This window comes from Camelus ferus, unplaced genomic scaffold (genome assembly GCF_009834535.1).
Source record: "Camelus ferus isolate YT-003-E unplaced genomic scaffold, BCGSAC_Cfer_1.0 contig600, whole genome shotgun sequence".
NCBI classification, from domain to species: domain Eukaryota; kingdom Metazoa; phylum Chordata; class Mammalia; order Artiodactyla; family Camelidae; genus Camelus; species Camelus ferus.
Genome location: NW_022589663.1, coordinates 312,626 through 332,840, shown reverse-complemented (window position 1 = coordinate 332,840; position 20,215 = coordinate 312,626).

The window sequence follows — 20,215 nt, the reverse complement described above, 5'->3', positions numbered from 1 at the left end:
CTTATGAGTTCACTTAAAAATAATAACAACCTACTACATGTTACCATTAATACTCCTAAGCAAAAAATAAGTATATTTTTCTAAACAAAAATCATTAATGAGAAGAATAGCAGTGATTTTAATTTCTGCAAATCTCGTTTGGACTGGTGAGAGCTGAATTCTATCTGCCTCTACATTCCCTGTTTTGTGATATCACAGACCAGGTTTTCCCTGGAAAACACAGGAAACTCGGGAGTGCAAGAGTGTGCAAAAGGCAGGTGACATATCCGTGTTTCTACGAAAATAGTCTTGCATCTCAGGGGCCTCGGACACACTTTGATAACTGCTGCCCTACCCTAGGCGAGACTCTCCTACACAAGAGCCAGGCAAGGGTCCTGGCTTCTTTAATGAGTTACCGCAGCCACATCCCTCTATTCTCTGTGTTAATGTTTCCCACAACCTCCATTACTGCAGATGAGGATGTAATCCTCAACTGGGGCCTCTAATCCCAGAAGACTGCCAACCTTGAGAGGGATGGCCCATCTACCATCCCTACACCCCGTACAGTCTATTTTGAGTCAAGCCCTAGATAACTGCTAATCGGCACTGACCCTTGTCTTATTCCTGAGGTTTATCGAAGGAGCCAAAATCTGGATGGAACTGAAATTTCCCTGCAGATAAACAAGGCTGATAAACCACCCCATTCCAACATCTGATTCTGGGTCTCTTCAAAACTCGGGTAAGGCCCCGCTTCATAAAAGACGGGTCCTCCTCCTGCCCTTCCCGGAGGGTTCTGGGAGGCCGCGGCCATGCAGGGCTACCCGAACTCGCAGTCCCAACCCCAGCGCCCGAAGAGGAGGAAAGCCCGAGGCTGTGCCCCAGCCCTGCCCCCCCCGCCCCAACCCGCTCCCCGGCACCACAGCCCCTCCCTAGCTGCTACACCAACCAGGATCCCACCCGGGTCCATGTTCACTGGCCCCGCCAACGGCGTGGCCGTACGTTTACCGTCTGTTGGACGCTGCCCCAGACAGGATGTCGGCCACCAACTGACCAGGCCAGAACTAGTCGCCTGGCCGAGGAAGCCGCCATCCCCAGCAGCAAGCACCACCATGGTCCCAGGCAGCTGCACACTTCCGGAGCCCGCTGCCCGCCCCAGAAGCGCACGCCGGCCCGCGCGGAGCGCTGCGCCTGTAGCCATGGCAACGCCGCGGGGCCCTCCCTTAGCGCTTGCGTCTGCGTCCGCCCGAGGCTAGACGTGTGAGGGCAGAACTTGCGGAGCCAATGGGAGCCAGGGCGCGGCCAGGACGGGGGCTGGGGGGAGGCTTATGGGACAGCTAGGCGGGGCCGCGGCGAGCGGGGCCGCGCGGACGTCCTCACCTGCAGGTGGCGCCGGCCGGAGGCTGGGGCGGTGCTGCCGCCAGTGGGCGGGGCAGCGGGGCGGGGCACCCTCACTTGTCTGTGTGTGGGGCTCAGCCTGGGCTCTGCGGCCTCTGCTTGCACCGGACGTGGTCCCAGGCTGCCGGTGGGCAAGATAGAGGACTGAGTCCAGGCACGCAAGGCTCGCCAGTTAGGGCACCTGAAGTGCAGATCCGCCAGGCCCGCTGCCGGCCTTGAATTCGCGCTGCTGGGCAGTTTCCAAGAAGACAGTGTCTGTCCCAAGAGGGGAGGTAGGGCAGGGGTGCCAGATGCCGTGTTGGGTGCGGTCTCACAGGAGAGCCACAGTGAGAGGGCACAGAGTGGCCCCTGTGTTGGCGGGGCTAGGAATTTGGGGTATGGGGTGGGGATGGTGTGTGCCATGGTCTGTGGTCTCCCCAAGAACTCTCACCCCCAAGCAAGGGACCCTGCTCCCTCCACCCTTCACTGCATCCTCTGCTTCCCCAGCACCACTGCCCCTGCCCCCGGAGTGTCCCATGACCTCTCCCCAGACCAGGCACTGTCCCTGTTACAGGTACTGAGCTCCTGGTGGTTCCAGCCCAAGGGTGGGGGCTGTATCTGACCAGTTAGGACGCCTGGAGCCTTTGTATGAAACCTCAGACCATAATGCAGGCGTGCACAGAGGCCCCTCAAACAGGATTGCCTGCATGGCCCTACCCACCACGCACCCACAGCGCAGCTGCCACACAGGGCCAAGTCTGCCAGAGGACCTCTGGTCCCTCTACTCCTGTCCCTGATCAAGAGTGCACCGCCCACACTGCTGGGTATTTAGGGGGCCTTAGAAGAGCAGCTGGTATTTTCATGGGCAAATATTTGCTCTTTTGGGAAGATTTGAGTGCAAAGGGATGTAGGGTGTGCTTTTTCTGTTGCCCTGGAACTGGTGACGAGGATGCAAACTTAAGTCAAAGCAGTTTTTAGAGAGAGCCGCAAAATATCTAACCCAAAGATCACTGTTCCCCAACAAAGGCAACACCACCTGGTGGGTGGGGGGCCTGGCCCCTCTTTCTGGAGGTTGGGGTTTGCACCCTCCAGCTGTGACAGAGCCCGAAACAGCTCTGAACTCGCTCCAACAGGATTTTCCAGCACAAACTGCCTTTATTTTGAATCTAGGTGAAGGAACCAGCTGAGAAATCTGGGTAAATCTTCCTGGGTGTAACCATGCCTTTTATTGCTGAATGAGAGAGCGGCTCTCCACATGCTAACATCTTAGAACTGAATGTGTGTCGAAGCCTTCATGCATGTATCATTTTGGGAACAGCGTTTCATGGTGAGGGGAACTATATAACTTACATGTGTATGGGGAAGCCCTCACTCCAACAGGCTTTTCCTGCGCAAACTGCCTTTATTTCAAAATTGACTGTTGCTGAGAAATCTTGGTAAGCGTTCCTAGGTGTAACCATGCCTATTATTCTGGATGAAAGAGCGGCTCTACACTTGTTCACATCTCAGAAATGAATGTGTGTTGAAGCCGTCATTCATGTAGCGTGTTGGGAACACAGAGTTTCATGGTGAGAACTATGTAAATTACATGTCTATGATGAAGCACTCGCTCGAACTGGGTATTCCAGCGCATACTGCCTTTATTTTGAAACTGGCTTCTCAGAAGACCTGTGGTCTCCACTGCAGGTCTGTCTCCAAGCCCAGGGCCAGCATGGTGACTCTGCTCCCCCTGTCTATTCTGGGAGGTCTAGGTGTCCTCCATGGCCCTTCCAACATTGTTTCTTTTGGAAACACCCTGCAGATGAAATGGGCCTGAGAACAGGAGAGCTGGATGCCAACAGCCACTGCCCAGTGTGTGGCTCCTGGGAGGGGCATCTCCTCTCCGTGGGCTCTGATCCCCACTCCCCTCTCCCCCACCTCCACCCCTCTCCTCCTGCATTTCCTGATTGATCCCTGGATAATGGTCCATACTAGGAATGACCTGGGAGAGGTTTTATGAGTCTTTAAGGGAAAAAAAACAACAACAAATCTTTAGACAAATTACTGAAAGTAACTTCCAGCTTTCCCGGGAAAGTCCTCTTTCCAATGTTTAAGGCTAGTTGACAGGGTGTCAAGTTGCCTAACCACTCACTTCTGAGCAAGTGCTACTTCTCTTTCCAGCTCCCCGCAGCATCCACCTGTGGCAACTTGGCCACAAGAGGGCAAGAAAGCTCTTTCCCCACGCCAGCGCCAGCTCCAGCATGGCTTTGGAGGCAGCGGAGGCTGAGAGAAAGGGCCCCGTCCTGAGGTTTGTGGGGCCTCCAGCCACAGCCAGAGGAGCGGGGGTTTTCAGAGTGGCCCAGCAGGGAAACCAGGCAAGGCCGCCTGGCCCAAGTCTTCCCTGCCCAGAGAGCTCATGAACTGCTTTGGACCCCACACCCCATTTGGGCCCCCTGCAAAAAGGTACCACGGGATCCACACCTGAGAAGGCAGAATGATGGCCTAGAGTCCCAGCAGGTGTGTCCTGTGAGACCTGTGGCCACATATCTTCCTTGTCTCTCCAGGTCACTAAAGGGTCTGTGCTGGGCACCTTGCTGGTCAGGGACATGGGAACAATTCTAAACTCTGAAGGACAGAGAGACTCTGCCTGGAAGCAAGGATTCCAGGGAGACGCCTTGCCCAGAACTGGGGGACTGTGTCGTGAGTAGACCCCTGGGAGGCAATGTAGGGCTGTGGGGTCCTCTTCAGAGAAGGGAGCAGGTGTGCTTTTCGGGGGTGGAGTCCTGCTTTGCCCAGTCATGTCCTCGTGTGAGACTCATTTACAAACAGCTCCCACTCCACCTAGGGGTGGCCCCAGGGGTGGGGGTAGAGGAGGAGAGTGAAGGATGGAGACTTAGGGCCCCCTGACCCACAGAGGGAGCCAAGGGTCAGTGGGAACATCTTGGGAGTCTAGTGCAGGGGTGGAGGATGAACACTAAGAACATGCCAAGTCAAGCAATAAAGTGACCCGTGACCACGAGACACAGGTGGCCGTACACCAAAGGAGGGAGATCGAAATTTAGACCCAGGCTCTGAGAACATTGAGAGGGGCTGGAGGGTCCCAGGAGCCCTCAGGAACAGCTCTTCTAGGGGCACAGACATCCCAATACACACATTTCTCATGGATGCTTTTTGGGGTGCAGAGTGAGTTACCAGGATCCTGAACTTAGTATAGAATCCCACCCCCTTGTTCATCACGGTTCCTGGCAATAAATTGCTGTCATTTGTCCCTGGACATACACAGGGGAGCTGACTGCTGTGGGGGTCACTGCAGGACTAGAATCTTCTGGTGTGGGCTCTGTGACCACAGAAACCCAGGGGGATTTCTTAACGGGAGCACCTGGAGACCATGCCTGCAAGGACCACCCTCATTGGATGGCCAAGGAGCCCGTGGTACCCAGGTCACCAAGTGACGAAGTTGTGAGGTTGCCTGGGGTATCCTGGGGCATGTAGATTTCTGTGGTCAGCACGTGGGCCCAGCACTGCGGGATGGCCTGCCAAAGAGGGGCCTGCCCTCCTGATGATGGCTCCTAACACCTGTAGGGAAACTGCTCCCAGGGCTCCTGGAGGTCCATACTGAGAGTGTCCTGCCAGCCATGTGGGGTCACCTTCCCCTGATGCAGAGGCAGACCTCTCCCCCTTGAGGCCCAAGGGACACCTGGCTCAGGTCCCACCTGTGTGCCCTGGACATGCAGAGCCCCAGAGCTCTGGCACAGCCTGGGGTGTGGTCGTGTCGGGGCAGGAAAGGCCCAGGGAAGGGGCTTATTCAGGGGCAGAGTCCACTCTGCAGGGATGCTGGACCTGGCAGCGATGCACTGCTTCAGAACACCCTTGGGCTGGGTTTCCAAGCTGTGGGATGGAAGGGCCTCTCCTTCCTGCGGTGCAGTGGGGGGAACTAGATCCATCGTCAATGTCAGCCCTGAAAATGGAGGCTGCGCTACATCCATTCCTGGAAAGAAAAATCAGGCCCCTCCAGTCCAGGTGACTCAGAAAGTCATTCAGCAATGTTCAGTGTCCCCACTTTAGGCTTTGAATTAGAGCTGAGCAGCTGAGGAAGCCAGATACCTGTCCGTGGCTCCAGGAGTAGTCTTTCTGCTGGGGGACAGGATCCTCACAAACACCTGTGTCTTTGTGGGGCACTCCCCTCTGACCAGCTGGGAGGCAGGGTGCAGTTGTGGGAAATCGTGTTTCCATGAGCAAAGGGCCACCAAGTGGTGGGGGGCACAGGAGACTGTGAGAATGAGTCCCACAGCCTTTCTGGAATCAAAGAACTGGCAAATGTGAAAAAGTGCATAATTTGTTTTATTGAACAGGCTGCTTATGTACGTTTGGAGGGCCAGGTTCAAGGACTCTGCATCCCTCCAGGACAATAGCCTCAAGAGAAGAACACACAGAGCAGGATGAGATCTGGGGTTTCTCCCAGGAATGAGGCAGAACAGGTATTTCTGCAGACTTGCAAGGAGTCCCCGACAACTGAGCACGGGGTTACAACCCCACATGACCCCTTTCGTGTTTGGCTTTGGCTCTGGGTCTGGCCTGCTCATGTATTCTTCCAGCTGAGTTCCAGAATCTGAGAGGGTGGGCTTAGAGGGGGTGCTTTTGGAACCTAGTGAGGAGGTGGAGGGTCCTTTATATTGAGTCCTTTCAGCCTAATAACCATAGCTGAAGCCCAACACCCCCCAGGCCCCCAGGGTGGCCTTGGAGGGAGAGCAAGCCTGGCAGGATACCTAGGGGTCCCACTGCTGTGTCCCTCCCTTGTCTTCATTCCCTTTCACCCCAGAAGGTGTGATTGTCATGTTTCATGGTGACCACCGCAGTGTCCCTCCCGGCAATCTCTCTTCTCCATCAGGTGGGGTTCCCACCTCTGCTCAGCCTTCTCTCTGCATGGATGCTGAAGGACCAGGCCCACCTGAAGTTCTGAGCTTGAGCAGTAAGGTGGAAACAAAGAAACAAATGGAAACAAAGAAGCAAGTGATTGTGGCAAAGCTCCCCAGCACAGAGAAGCTGCCCCGAGTGGAAGGGAGGGTGTGGGCATGCCCATTTGTTTCCTGTCTCCCAGTGCTCTTAGCTTTTATTGCTGACCTTCATGGTTACAACAAAATGATCTGCAAAACTGAAAATATTTACTCTCTCGCTTTTATGGAAAAGGCTGGCCAGCCTCTGGTCCCGGTACCAGGCAAGTGATTGGATTTCCTTTCCAGTTTGGGAACATCTGGGCAGGCCCAGGTTTGCAAAAGTCTTTAAGAGTAGTTATGAAGTTTTGCTTCTAAATTTTTTTACGGCTGTATATACTTCTGAGATGTGGTTGTGCTGTGTAATTCTGAGCCGGGATTTTCTCAAACTGTTTCTCACTTCTTATACCAGACATTCCTAAATTCCAAGAGGAACTGCATATTAAGGAAGTCATGGAATTTAGGAAAAGGATACAGATCTCATTTCATTTTAAGCATCGATGTACCTCCATCATGGCAGTATTGGTTATTTGTTATTGATAGGGGAACTAAATAGTAACCAGATTAATAGAAAATAGGGGGTTTTAGGTACACAGATTCATCTTTTCAACATTTTTTGTAATGTTTTCAGTTTAAGATGACCATTCCTGAGAAATAGGCAGCCTCTTAGAATGAAATAGCATTTCCTCTGAACCATACTTAATTTTTATTTCGTAGACAGCAGGAAGGGTAATCACACATCACACATTTGGAGACGTCAAAGAGAAAATGTAACTTCTGGGAGTGCACTCCCCCATCTCCCCCTGCTCTTTTCACTGTCCCATTCTCCCTGGAAGGCTCTTTCTTATCTTCTGCTCATGGCTCCAGTAACTCTTTCTTCCTCCTCGTTCCTCATCTGGTAAGGTTACTTTTCTACTTTGAACAAGCAAACAAGCCAACAGAAGGGAAATTTCACAAGCAACTCCCAGCACATCCGCTGGACTTCTGATGTCTGTGACCTCACTCTCGGTGCCCCACCTCTTATTACAAGTGACATCGAAAGCCAGTTCCTCCAAAATTCCCCAGGGCCCCATCCCTTCCATCTTCTCTGGGATGTCACTCCCAAAACCATCCTCTCTTTCACTACCTCATCTATTTTGTTCTCCTGCTAGTTGGCTCCTATCAGTATATAAACATCCATCCTCTTAAAAGAAACAAACAACACTCCTTGACCCGAATTCACCCCCACCAATTGCCACCCTGTGTCTTTGCAGCAAATCTTTAAGGAGTTGTTAAAAGTCACTGTCTGCATCTTCTCTTGAGACATCTCCTTTTACACCCACTCTGGCTTTTCCCCTGATCCCTCGCTCTATGGAAACTGCCCTGTCAAGGCCATCAGTGACCCCACGTTGCTAAATATAGTGGTCAATTTTCAGTTCTCATCATGCTTGGCCCCTTGGCAGCATTTGACCCAGCTCTTCCATCCGTCCTCCCCTGTGTTCCTGCTTCACTCAACCTCCAGCCCATCGCTCTGTCTGCTTTCTGCTTTTGGTCTACTGGCTGGTCCTTTGCCAATGTCTCCTCTTTTTTCCAAACATATACTGTGGGTGTGCCCCAGGGTTGGTTCCCGGGCTTCTCCTTCCTCTCTCTGCTATTACTTTGGTGGAAGCAACACAGCCTTGGAAATTGGCATGCCATCAATTTCTCAATTTCTCCAAAACTCCCTGATTTGCCCTTTCCATCTGGAACTTTATCCTTGAGACTCACATTCTTTTTCTTTTATTCATCTTGCTTTCACATTCATACATATGTTCTACTATGTAATTACTTTTCCAAATTTTGAATCGGTACATATATATCATATAAAATGTTCAAATCTGTATTATTTCCACTAAGATGCTTATTCTACCTTAGAACATTTCTGCATTTCTGTATTTATGTGAATAAAGCGAATAGTATTTCTACAAGCCTCATATTTAAACAGTGTGTTTGTTTAGGGCTATTATGTAACATGAAATAATGATACATCAACATAGTCCTTTTTCATTTATTTTTATGTAACTCCGAGATGAGGTTTTTGCACTGAAGACTGGTTTTATTGAAATTTTACCTACGTTATAGACAGTCAGTTTATGTGAAAGCCCTCATTTCTCCCCTTTTCTGATACATTTTCCATTTGGCTATATATAACATATAACTTGGAATGAAATAAAATTCCCAAACCATACACATAATACAATTAATACATTTAAATTATATTTTTTTAATGTTAAAAAGAAAAAGAAAACAGACTCCTCTACCTATTAGGCATTTCTTTGGCAATATGTAATACACCCCTTAACCATGACATTGAAGAACTGAGCTGATACCAGCCCCTTTCCACCTGCTCAGCCCAAACTTGTCCCATACCCTGTGGATGGAGAGGACATCCCTCCCATTGTCCAGGTCCAGATGTTGGAACCATGTCCTTTCTCTCTCTTTCTCTTACACACACAGACAGCAAATCCAGCTTGTTAGAAAATTCTGGATACTCTGTCTTCATTAACGACCTGCTCCATGCTCCCCACCCTCCTAAGAGCCACCTTCAGCCCTTCCTGGACACCAATAGCCTCCTGTTTCCATCTTTGCTTTCTTACAATCTCTCATCCACAGAGTCAGAGGGAGCCCGTAAAAGCATACATTGAGGGGGTGGGTGTAGCTCAGTGGTAGGGCGCATGCTTAGCATGCATGAGATCCTGGGTTCAATCCCCAGCACCTTCATTAAAATAAATAAATTACCTCCCCCCAAAAAACACAAACACAAAAGCATAGGTTGGACTACATCACCCCTCCCCTCAAAACTCACTAAAGGGGTCACCATTTCATTAGGAGCCAAAGTTGTTACAAAGGCCTCAGGACCCGGCGTGCTCTGCCTCTCCGCCCAAACTTTCCTTCTCACTCTGGGGGCCTCTGGCTCTGGCTCTTCCTTCTTCCTCCGGATCTATTCTGCTTCAAGTTCATTACTCCGTGAGATCTGCCAGGATTGACTTATTCCCTCCTACCTGCCTCCCACCCCACCGCCATCACCCGAGTTTGCTCATATATCTCTTTTTTTTTTTTATTTTTTCCAAGCTCTTGCTACCCCCAACATGCTGCCTGTTTCCTCTGCTAAAACTCTGAGCCCCCAGTGATGGGGAGTCATGTCTATTTTGCTGACTGATAAAGCCCGAGAGCCTTGGGAATGGGTCTAGTTAGGAGATTCCTGTACGTAGTAGGAGCTTATACACATTTGCTGAATGAATGTAGAGGCCCTGGTCCAATCCGATGGAGCACTTCTGTGTCCTGCTCAAAGAATAACTCTCCTTTCCACCTGAGAGTGGGTGACCACTTCCTTGGTGATCAAAGGCAAGATCTTTTTGCTTTATGCTGTTAACCTTAGGCAGGGAGACTGGGGGATCTTCATATATATTTTTAAATTTGGTTCACTCTGCAGTTTGTCTTTGTTCTTTGCATAATTTTGAGAAACTCTTTATTAGTGATCATTCTTCCATCAGATTGAACAGGGTCCAGGGGGAAGGACCAAGCCTGTCCCATTGGCCATCCTATGTGTCATGTCCTGGGACCCAGTGGATGCTCAGCACGTAAGTGAACCGACAGGAGTGAGTGAAGAGATGGGAGCATCTCCTTATTGTGGTGGCTGCTCTCTGTCCGATGCCTTGAGATTTGGGGAAGGGTTTACAAGTGCCGAGGGGAGAGGTCAGGTCCTCTGTGCTCTTCCTGAGTGCCCTGGCTGACCCATTCCGCCAGCCCCCTCTGGGCAGCCAAGGCGAGGAGCTGGGCCACCGGGGGTTGTGCTGATCAATAATCCACCTTCACCCCAAGTCCGGGGGGTAGGTACACCTGGTTGTAGACTCTGAAGTCAGGCCCTTGGAGGAATTCCTCACAAAACTATGTTTTGGACTTTTTATTTTTCTCTATAACCTCCAGCTGAAGAAGAAGATTGTCTTAGACACATGAAAGGTGAGGACGCCTACTGTCCTCTCGGAACCCAGGTGGGGCTGGGAGTCTGCTGTTTGTATAGCCGGTGGGCTCATGTTTCTTTGGACATCCCTGTGCCTGAATTCCTGCAGTACACTAGGTGGTAAGGATATAAGGACTGGGGTGCCTGGCAGGGAGGGAAGCGGGTCGGGAGACTGCACAGCTGGGGAGATGTTAACCTGGGGTGAGCGGGAGCCTGCTGATGCATGGCATCTCGGTGCAGGGAACTCTCCACACTCAGAGGGGTTCCCACTCCTGCAGTGGCCCTTTGATCAGGGTGCTGGGCTGTCAGGGGACCGCAGGGGTCCCAGTGAGGATTACGGTGCCTTCAGGCAATGGGAAGTGAGGGGTCCAGCGACACTTAAATTAACTGTGCACCCAAACCCAGCCTGCACCTCTTTCAGCCTGTTTCCTAATCCGCAAAACTGGAATGATATTAACCATCCCGCGGGATCGTTGATGGGCTGGGACAGACTAGACAGTCAGGAGCTGGAATTCCTCTGTCCCTTGATTCTTTTCCTTCTTTCTGACTATTTGCTCTCACAAGCTCTGTCTCTCTGTCTCTCTCTCTCTTTCACTTCTAACTTTCTCTCATGCTCTGGTTTCATTTGATTTCCAACCACGGCCCCTCCCCCTTGCCAATCCCCAGATGAGTGAACTTAATTTCTGTGTGTCAGTTCCAAATTCCCAGGAAAGATGCTCTGTCTCCCTCTGGATCTGTTGTCCAACCCATCAGTTGTGGCCAGAGGAGCGAATCTCTCTGGGACCAGTGGAGGGTCTCTGCCCAGCCCCCAGCCACTACTGTGGGAGCACATAGCTCTCCGAGGAGGAGGTACTGGCTGACCTTGTGTCAGTCAGTATGAATTTATGTCTCCTCTTGCCCCACCTTCTTCCTTCTAAACAAAGATGAATATTAAACACTCCTGGGATTTGTGTCATGAACACTCAGGGTGGGGGCTAAGGGGGCTGGAATCTCTGCTGCATTTAAGGGGCTACAGTGAATCCCCAATGAGAGCCTGAAAAGGGAACACCACTGGCTCCACCCAGCACTTAGGGCGATGAGTCTGCGTGATGTTGAGCTAGGCTTCTGACCACAGCTCAGGGGTCTGGTCTGACCAGTTAGCCTTTGAAACCAACCAGCTTTGGATTCTTCAATCCCTCCCTGAGGTTTTACCTGAACCACCAGCTTCTGTATCTCTGAAGACAGATGATGAGGACCCTTCACGTAAGCCGTTCGCACAGCCCTGTGCAGGCCTTTGCGCTGCACGGTCTGCCCGGCGAGCTGACCGAGGTTGGTATTTTACTGATGTTAGAAATAGTCTGGTTTCCCTATGCACTGTTTCACTGAGCAAGCAACAGAAGCCACTTCTCGCTGATAAAAGCAAAAAAGGGACTTAATGAAAAGATACTAGGAGTGTGTGTGCAGAGGCCAGGACTGGAGCCAACCCAGGAGCTGTAGGGGGTGTTAGGGAGCCCCAGGCACCAGGCCGGGTGGGGTGATACCGGGCCCCCTGCCACCCCAGAAGGGACCACCCTCCACCCGACCCTCCACCTCACTCACTGCAGATTCATGTCTCGGCAGGGCCAGGTCACACTGAAGCCACCAGCACACACCTCAATGGGGGAGTTGGCCCCGTCTCAGCTGAGGGCGTGCCTGGTGTGGGGAGATGCCCAGTTAGAGGAAGGCGGTTCTCCTACTGTTCCGAGTTAAGGTGCAAGTCAGTGCCCATCACACAGGAGAGCCAGGCTGGTCGGACCTCACTGTGGTGACTAGGCAGTCTGAGTTCACTTATTACTTTCTATGTTTTAAGGCCCTGGAGGGAGAAAAAGTGAAGGTTCTAGTACTTATTTTGTGTTTCCCATGTACCAGGTGCGGTAAGCAAGCCACTTCAGACAAGGCCTAGAGCAACCACGTTAATAGGCCACGGAGAAAGTCGTGCAGTCAGGCCTCTGTGGTCCCGAAATCCATGTCCCCATCGGCTCGGTAGTTACCAGTGGAAACTGGGGGGATTTATGGGACTGTTTGCTCCTGTGGGGGCTGGGATGTGTGTGTTTAAATCCACATCTTCAGAAACTCGGCTAGAGCCACAGTCACTGATTGCACGGAGGCAGAGGAGGGGAGGCTTCCAGCCTCTGGTCCAGCTCGTGTGGAGCTCAGAAGTTGCTCCTTCTGTCCCGAAAACAACACCAGAGCTGAGGGAGCTGCAAACCCACTGCTCTTCTTAGATCCCAGAACACTGAGGGGAATAGCTGCTTCCAACCCAGAGAGGCAGCCGGGCAGGCTTGGAGAGTCACAGCTCCCAGGGCAGAACCCGCTTTTGTAAGAACCCCGGGGGCAAGCGGATTTAACAGGTCCCTGAGGCCAGCGGGAGGCTCAGCGTGGGGAAGTCTGAGTGTGGAAACTCCAGGGGGCCAGTCAGAGGGGCCCCATGCTCTTTTTCATGCATTTTACATCCAGGACCGTGCCCTGTTCTCAGAATGAAGGTCAGAGAAAAACCCCTTATGCTTCCTGCCTGGAAAGGAGAAAATAACTCTATTGAAATATACCCAGAACATTCTGTTTCACTGGGGGAAGTTGTTTCTTGTTTCTTTGTTTTTTTAATGAGAAATTACTTTACCAGAGCCTAACCAACCTGGGAGGTGCTCAGGCTCATGGCCAGAATCAGAAGGCTGGTGCACATCCTCGCAGTCAGCCTGACCCCTGGAGGCGGGTGTGGTGCGTTTGGGGTGGCGGCGGCGGGAGGGAGCTGCCCAGGCAAGCTGGTTGTTTCCTTCTCTTCCCCGCAGCCTGGCCTGGAGGCGCCCTTGGCCGCAGGAGATTCCCCGGAAGTCGGACTCCAGGTGAGCTTGCCCCTGGGAGGCGGGACGGTTCGGTCAGGGGTGGCCGCAGCGGCAGAGGCAGCGGCAGAGGCAGCGGCAGCGGAGGGGAGTAGCCCTGCCCCTGGCTAGCTGGTGGATTATCTCCCGTCTCCCCGGAGGCCAGGCCTGGGAGCGGCCTCTGCTGCCCCAGGTCCCCGGACACACCTGTCCCACTCAGCTTGCTGAGGAGGGGAGCGGGGCAGTGCAATTATGGTGCGGGGGCAACTTGGGTAGGGGGCCCGCCGCCCGGGAGCCGGCAGTTTGCTCCGCTCCACCCCGCATCGTGGCCTGGGGGCGGCCTCTGCTGCCCAAGAAGCCCGACGCCCGTCTTCAGGTGAGCTTGCTGCTGGGGGGCGGGCGCGGTGCGGCCAGGGGGCGGGTAAGCTGGCACAAATAGTTTCTCTCTATGGCTTGTCTTTTCATTTGCTTAGCGGTGTTTTGAAGAGCTTTGAAGTCTTTATTTTGATAAAGTTCACTATATCACTTACTTTTTAAAATAGATTATACTTTCGGTGTCATAGCAAAGAAATGTTTGCTAAACCCAAGGTCATATTGCTTAAGCCTATGCTTTTCCTCCTAGCTGTTTTATAGTTTTGGATTTCCTATTAAGATCTATGATCCATTTTGAATTAATTTTTCTGTATTTTGTGAGGTATGGGTCAAAGTTCATTTTTCTCTTTTTGCATATGGATATCTAATTGTTCCAGCACGACTTGTTGAAAAGATCCTTTCTTCACTGCATCCTTACTGAGATTCAATTGTCCATCTAAGTGTTGGTTTAGTTCAGAACATTCTATTCTGTTCCATTATTCTATTTTCCTGTTTTACAACAATACCATACTTTCTGATTTCTGTAGCTTTATTTAAAAAAAAAAGTCTGAAAATCAGATAGTGTAAGTCTTCAAAATTTTTCTTGTTCAAAGTTGTTTTGGATATTTGTGATTTTTTGCATTTTTATATGAATTTTAGAATTAGTTTTTAAATTCCTTACGTCCTGTTCTGCCAAATTTCCACCCATGTCTTTGGCCATCTTCAAAGCTACATTTTCTGAAGAAGTTCTCTAGATCCCAGGTGAAAGGAATTTTTCTTCTTCTGTGCTCCATACACACTTCATAATATTTGATTGCATTTATTCATATTTAGCTGTATTTATTTGTCTGATCTTTCCTGCCATATAGTAAACCTCTCAAGATTAGAAATCTTGACTTGGTTCCCTCTGTCTGCTGAGAAAACTAGTTCTGTGCTTTTCAGGAGTAAGCCCTGCAGTAAGAGGTATCTGAAGCACACATCTAGCTCATCGCTTGCATATTGTCAAGGAATCCTGCAGATTTAGAATTATTTATTGTTTGTTATCTCCAAGACAGCTCAGTGTTTATTATTTCTATTGCTACCTCTGCATTTTCAAAGAGCAATGGGCTAATTATTTTCCAAATATCAAAACATGCTACAATTGACTTGTGATGCTAGTTATGCACTGCTGTGTCTTAACAACCTGCTCAGTGTTCACAGGCTACTTCACTCATGAAACTTTTGGTAGGATGTCTTTGGCTACATGAGCAGCAGTATCTGAACTGACTCCTCCTGTATTTCCAGTGTCCCCTCGATCCCTCTTCCAGCCCTTCCTGGGGGACCAGTAGTTCTGCCCTCAAAAAGCCTGTTGTTTCTCAGGAAGAGTTTCCTGTGAAATATAATCATGTCCCTCTTGTGGGGACATTCAGTCCAGAGATTTGGCGGCAAAGGGAAAATCTTTAGTCTGCTTTTGGTAGAGCCTAAACTCTTCCATAATTATTAGAAGCAAATCCAATGAGGAAACTATGTTGGCATCTAACAAATCAGCATCAATGTCTGATGAGGAAGATCAGCTTCCCCACTCCACTCAGGTGTCATGTTGATGTGACACTCACCTTGGCTAACGTGTTCTCCTGTGAGCAACATAAGTTTGAAGATATTATGAATGGCTTTTTGTGTTTCTTCCTTAGTCTTTCCACATTCAGTATGTCTGGTGAAATTATATGAATCCTACTTACTTGCAGCCCAGCACTAACTTTTTTTTTTTTTTTTTAAGAATCACGTGTTTAAAAAGCTAGTGGACAATTTGTTAGAAGATAGAAGTCCTCTTAGATTTTGGTCCTAAATTCAAATCTTGGTTAGTGGTGAATGAAAATTCCCCTTAAAATTTAAAATACAGTGATATAAAGTTTTAAAAATAGTTAAATTTTAGTCGATTTCATTAAACAATATAACAGTTATTTACCTTTCACCTGTTTCTGGGGCAATTTTGCAATGATTCCCTCTCTACATTGATTCTGTCTTTATCAGATTCCTTGAGAGGCCCCTGTCATCACTGTCAGTATCATCATCATCATCATCATCATCATCATGGAACAGATTCCTCTGGGAGATTCTAGGAAAATAAAGAGATGGATGGGGAGACATGTAGGTGAGTGTGTGCGTATACACCGAGAACAATTACTAGATGTTAGATGCACAATATCCATTCCATTTAGAGAAGAATGTGGTCATGAAATCCTGATGTGGTGAACGAAGGAAGTGGTGGGAACAGGATGGTCAATGGAAAGGAGGAGGAATTGAGCAAAGCTGGGAGCATAGATCTTCTGTTAGGAGACCAGCACATTGGTGTGAATGAAGGGACTGTGGTGGCAGAACAATGTGTCCCCCACCCCCACAGGGAAGCTACCTGTGACATGTTACTGTAGACAGTAAATGGGATGACAGTCATTTTAGGACAAAAATCTTAAAAAATCTTAGAGGATTTTCCTTCTAAATTGGCTATTAGCCTTTTAATCCCATAATACGTTGTTAAAGATTAGTGCCAGGTTACAAATAAACAGGATTTGTATAATCTCACCAGACGTACTGAATGTGGAAAGACTAAGGAAGAAAAACAAAAAGCCGTTCACAGGTGTCTTGAACCTTTAATTGCTCACGAAAGGAAATGTTACCCAATGTGAGTGTCATAGCCACATACATAATGCCTGAGTGGGGTGGGACAAGGGGATCCTGAGGTGAGGTGATAGGGAGAGTAGCCTGGATTTTCCATGTGGGCCCAGTGTAGTCACAGGGGTCTTTACAAGCATAGGACATTTCCCATCTGAGTTTAGGATCAGAGGGATGTGCAGCCATGGAGCGATGTTCAGAAAGGCTGCTGGCCATGAAGATGAAGGAAGTCGTGGGGCACAAGCTAAGGAAGGTGGGTGACCACTGGAAATTGGAAAAAAAACAAACAAGGAAATATTTTCTTCTAGACCCTCTAGAAGGAAGGCACCCTGCTGGTACCTTGAATTTAGCCCAATGAGAACTGTGTTGGACCTCTGACCTCCACAGCCATAAGGTGATAAGTCCGTGCTGGTTTAAGCTATTAAGTGCGGGGAACTGCCTCAAAGACTGATGGTCGAGCACTCAGCAGTTAACAATCCTGTTTGCAAGACATAGCCCTGGGAAACTTGCTCTGCAAAGATTCCCTGTCCCGCCACCCCACCTTAAAAATTGTGGATTAACAGGTGTTTGTCCTGGAAGAGGATCTGGACTTTTTCCTTGCCCAAGGAAAACAAGATAAGGAAAGCTTGACATCTTAACTTTATGACTACAATAAATATGTCCAAAACAGCATTGTAAAAGATCTTGAGGCACACTATGTAATCTTCCCTGGTATGCAATGTTTTTCCTTCTTAAGCATTATAAAAAGAATCAGTGAATAAACCACGGCGGCGGTGGCAGGTCTCTGTCTTGGCAGTCTGCAAGACCCGTCCCTCTCGATCCCATTCTTTGTGTGTGTGTCTGTTCTTTTTTCCTAGTTGTGGCGACCGCGTCTTCAGACCTGTTCGTTTTGCCGGCAGGTTCCGGCAACTAAGCTTATGGAAATTTGTTACAGTGGTAATAGAAAAATAACATAGTGAGCGGTAGTGTAAGGGATTAAAAGTCTAGGATGGGGTGTGGAGAGGATTCTGACATTTACACCTTAAAAACAACCAGGTGAAGTGGGAAGGTTTTTAAGGAAGACCTACCTGGCAGGGCTGTTAAGCAGACTGGAGTGAAGAGAGCATTGGAGAATAGGAATCAAATAAATCTCTACCAGAAAAATAAGGAATAAAATCTAACAGGGCTTCAGTGTTAGTGGGTGTAGGAATGGAAATGGGCAGAGAGATATAAACATTACTTTGAAATTAGCTACTGGTTTGATGACTGCATGTTTGGGAGAGTTAGCCAATGTGTGGACTGAAAGTTTGCATCCCCTCAAAATCCATATGTCAAAACCCAATCTCCCAAGGTGATGGTATTGTGAGGCGGGGCCTTTGGGAGGTGATTAGTAGGATAAAATGAGGTCAAGAGAATAGAGTCCTCATGAATGGGATTAGGGCACTTATAAGGGGCCCCAGAGTACTTGCTTCTCTCTGCTCTCCGCCCCATGAAGATAGTGGGAAGACAGCCATCTTCAAGCCATGAAGGCAATCCTCTCCCAGATACCTTGATCTTGAATTTCTCAGCCTCCAAAACTTGAGGAATATGCTGGTTGTTTAAGCCACCTGACCCATGGTAATTTGTTACAGCATCCCAGACTGACTAAGACAGTGGAGAATACCTCCAGTTTGAAACCGATTGCCTGGAGAATGCTGAAACCCAGGGAAGCGGGCAGCACAGACGTTAAATCACTTAATCCTGCCAGCACAGTAGGAGATAGAGTCTACATATTCCTCACCATTAAAAGGTTAGGAAAAAGAGGCACAAATAAGTAAAATAATAATAACAACAACAACAACAACAATAATAAAAATTTCTCCAAGATTCACACAGAACCCCCCAGACGCAAAGTAAGAATTTATACTTAGGCAGGCTGGCCCTGGAGACCTTGCTCAAAACTACTAAATCAAATGGCCTGGTGTGGATCTTTTTTTTTTCAACTGTGATATGACAGTACTGTGTCCAGTAACTTATAACTTCAAAATACCTCACTATAAGGGAATCATTAGTCACGGGTGTTACAAACCAGAGAAAGCTAGATATACAAAAATAACCTATTAGGGCAAGAAAACCACTAATATTTCTAAACATCATATGTGCTGAGCCTCTGCTGTAAAATGTTTATTTATAATTCTGCCTGGCTACAGAATAACTTCATAATTCTGCATTTGGCTGGTGGCTCACATATTGGACAGCACGGGCCTAGAGAACTTAAATGACTTGCAGAGCCTCACACAGGAAGCTCATGGTGAAATCAGATCTGCAATCTGGGACTTTTCCTTCTTATCCAGCAAGTACTTCATGGAGGCTTAGAAGCTTCTCCTTTGGTGCCCAGCTTTCTATCCATGCTTATGACATCTTATCATGTGTCCATGATCATCAGCCGGTACACACTTCTGGTCTTTTCTGACCATGTAATATCTCTTAGCAATTTTGGCTACATCAGTTCTTATCTGGAAGGGTAGTGGCTAGAGATGTAAATGTGTCCACAAGAGCAGACTGACAGATTTTTCATAAACATAGCAGGAGTGGTCAAGAAAAGAAAAAGTCAGGAAGAAAGACCAGCAGAAGCAAGTCATTTAATATACCAAATGAATACTTTCAATGTTTGGTTGTGTTACTGAGTCCAAACTTATTCTGCTCACTGCAGGACAGGCCAATAAATTGGAAGACCACGCTTTGCGGCAAGAAATAACGTCTTTAATTGAAAAGCCAGCTGACTGAGGAGATGTCAGAGTAATTGTCCTGGAGAACCATCTTCCCCTAGTCACAATTCAGGCTCCTTTTATATTAAAAGGGAAAGGGGGTATGCTTGGTTGTTGCAAACATCTTGGTGTAGGAATCTTTGTTGTTAGAATCCTTTGTTGTTGCAGCTATCCACCTGGGTCAGATCCCTGTAAACCTCCAACAAAACAAATGTTATCTTCTGTTCTGCAACATGTTATCTTTATAAGAATGGAAAAGTGTTAATATCCTTAAAGGTCAAAGCCTTGAGAATAGGTTCTCCTGTCTATTTCAGGCTCTAGGCAACATTGTTTTATAAAAGGTGCAGAACCAACAAGACTAAGCCTCGGAAACAGAGCACAGGGTTAAAGTCAAAGAAAAAGATGTAATATGGAGTCAGATTTGTTCTTTCCTATTACAATAATGCCATGGAGAAACCACTTTGGGCAGCTTTTTGTGGGGCCCTAGAGGCTTTCTCTCTCAGCCTCTGGGCATCTCTGTTGAAAACCCTTCCTAGCTGTCTGGCCTGCTGGAAACCCATTCCACCTGGTTTGCCCTGAAGATGTGTTCTGTTTATAACTCATTTATACTCCTTGGAAAACAACTCAATAAAAACTCAATTGGTTTTCCTCCAGCTCCCCTGGGCAGGGGTCAGGGATAGCATGTTATTATTTTATAAAAAATATACATAATAAATGAAGTCGTAAAACAGCACTGGGCACATAGGAGAGAGTCAATAAATGCTTCCTAGCTTAAAGCAAAAGTGACGGCTCAGTTATCCACGGCTGCTGTACTTGCTGACCTAGTTACTCCTTCCCTCCATTACACTTTTTTTTAACTGAAAAATAAACCCATGCATATGTTAAAAAAAAAAATTCAGACAGCACAAATATACACAAGGGAAAGGTTTCCCTCATCCTTTGTTCTCTCAGCCCTCCCTGGAGATGCCACTGTTTACAATCTTTTGTGAGCTTTTCCAAATATTGTATGCACATTTCAACCTATGTATGTAAATTCCTTTAAAGTTTTACTTATTTTTAACCTAAAAGGATTTAAACCCTCAAGTGGCTTCTGCCTCGATAATAGCAAAGAACAAATCAGACTCTGTATTAGATCTGTTCCTTTGACTTTAACCCTGTGCTCTGTTTCCTAGGCTTAGTCTTGCTGGTTCTGCACCTTCTGTAAGACAATGTTGCCTAGAGCCTGAAATAGACAGGAAAGCCTATTCTGAAGGCTCTGACCTTTAAGGGTATTAACATTTTTCCATTCATATAAAGATAACAAGTTGCAGAATAGAAAATAACATTTGTTTTATTGGAGGTTTACAGGGATCT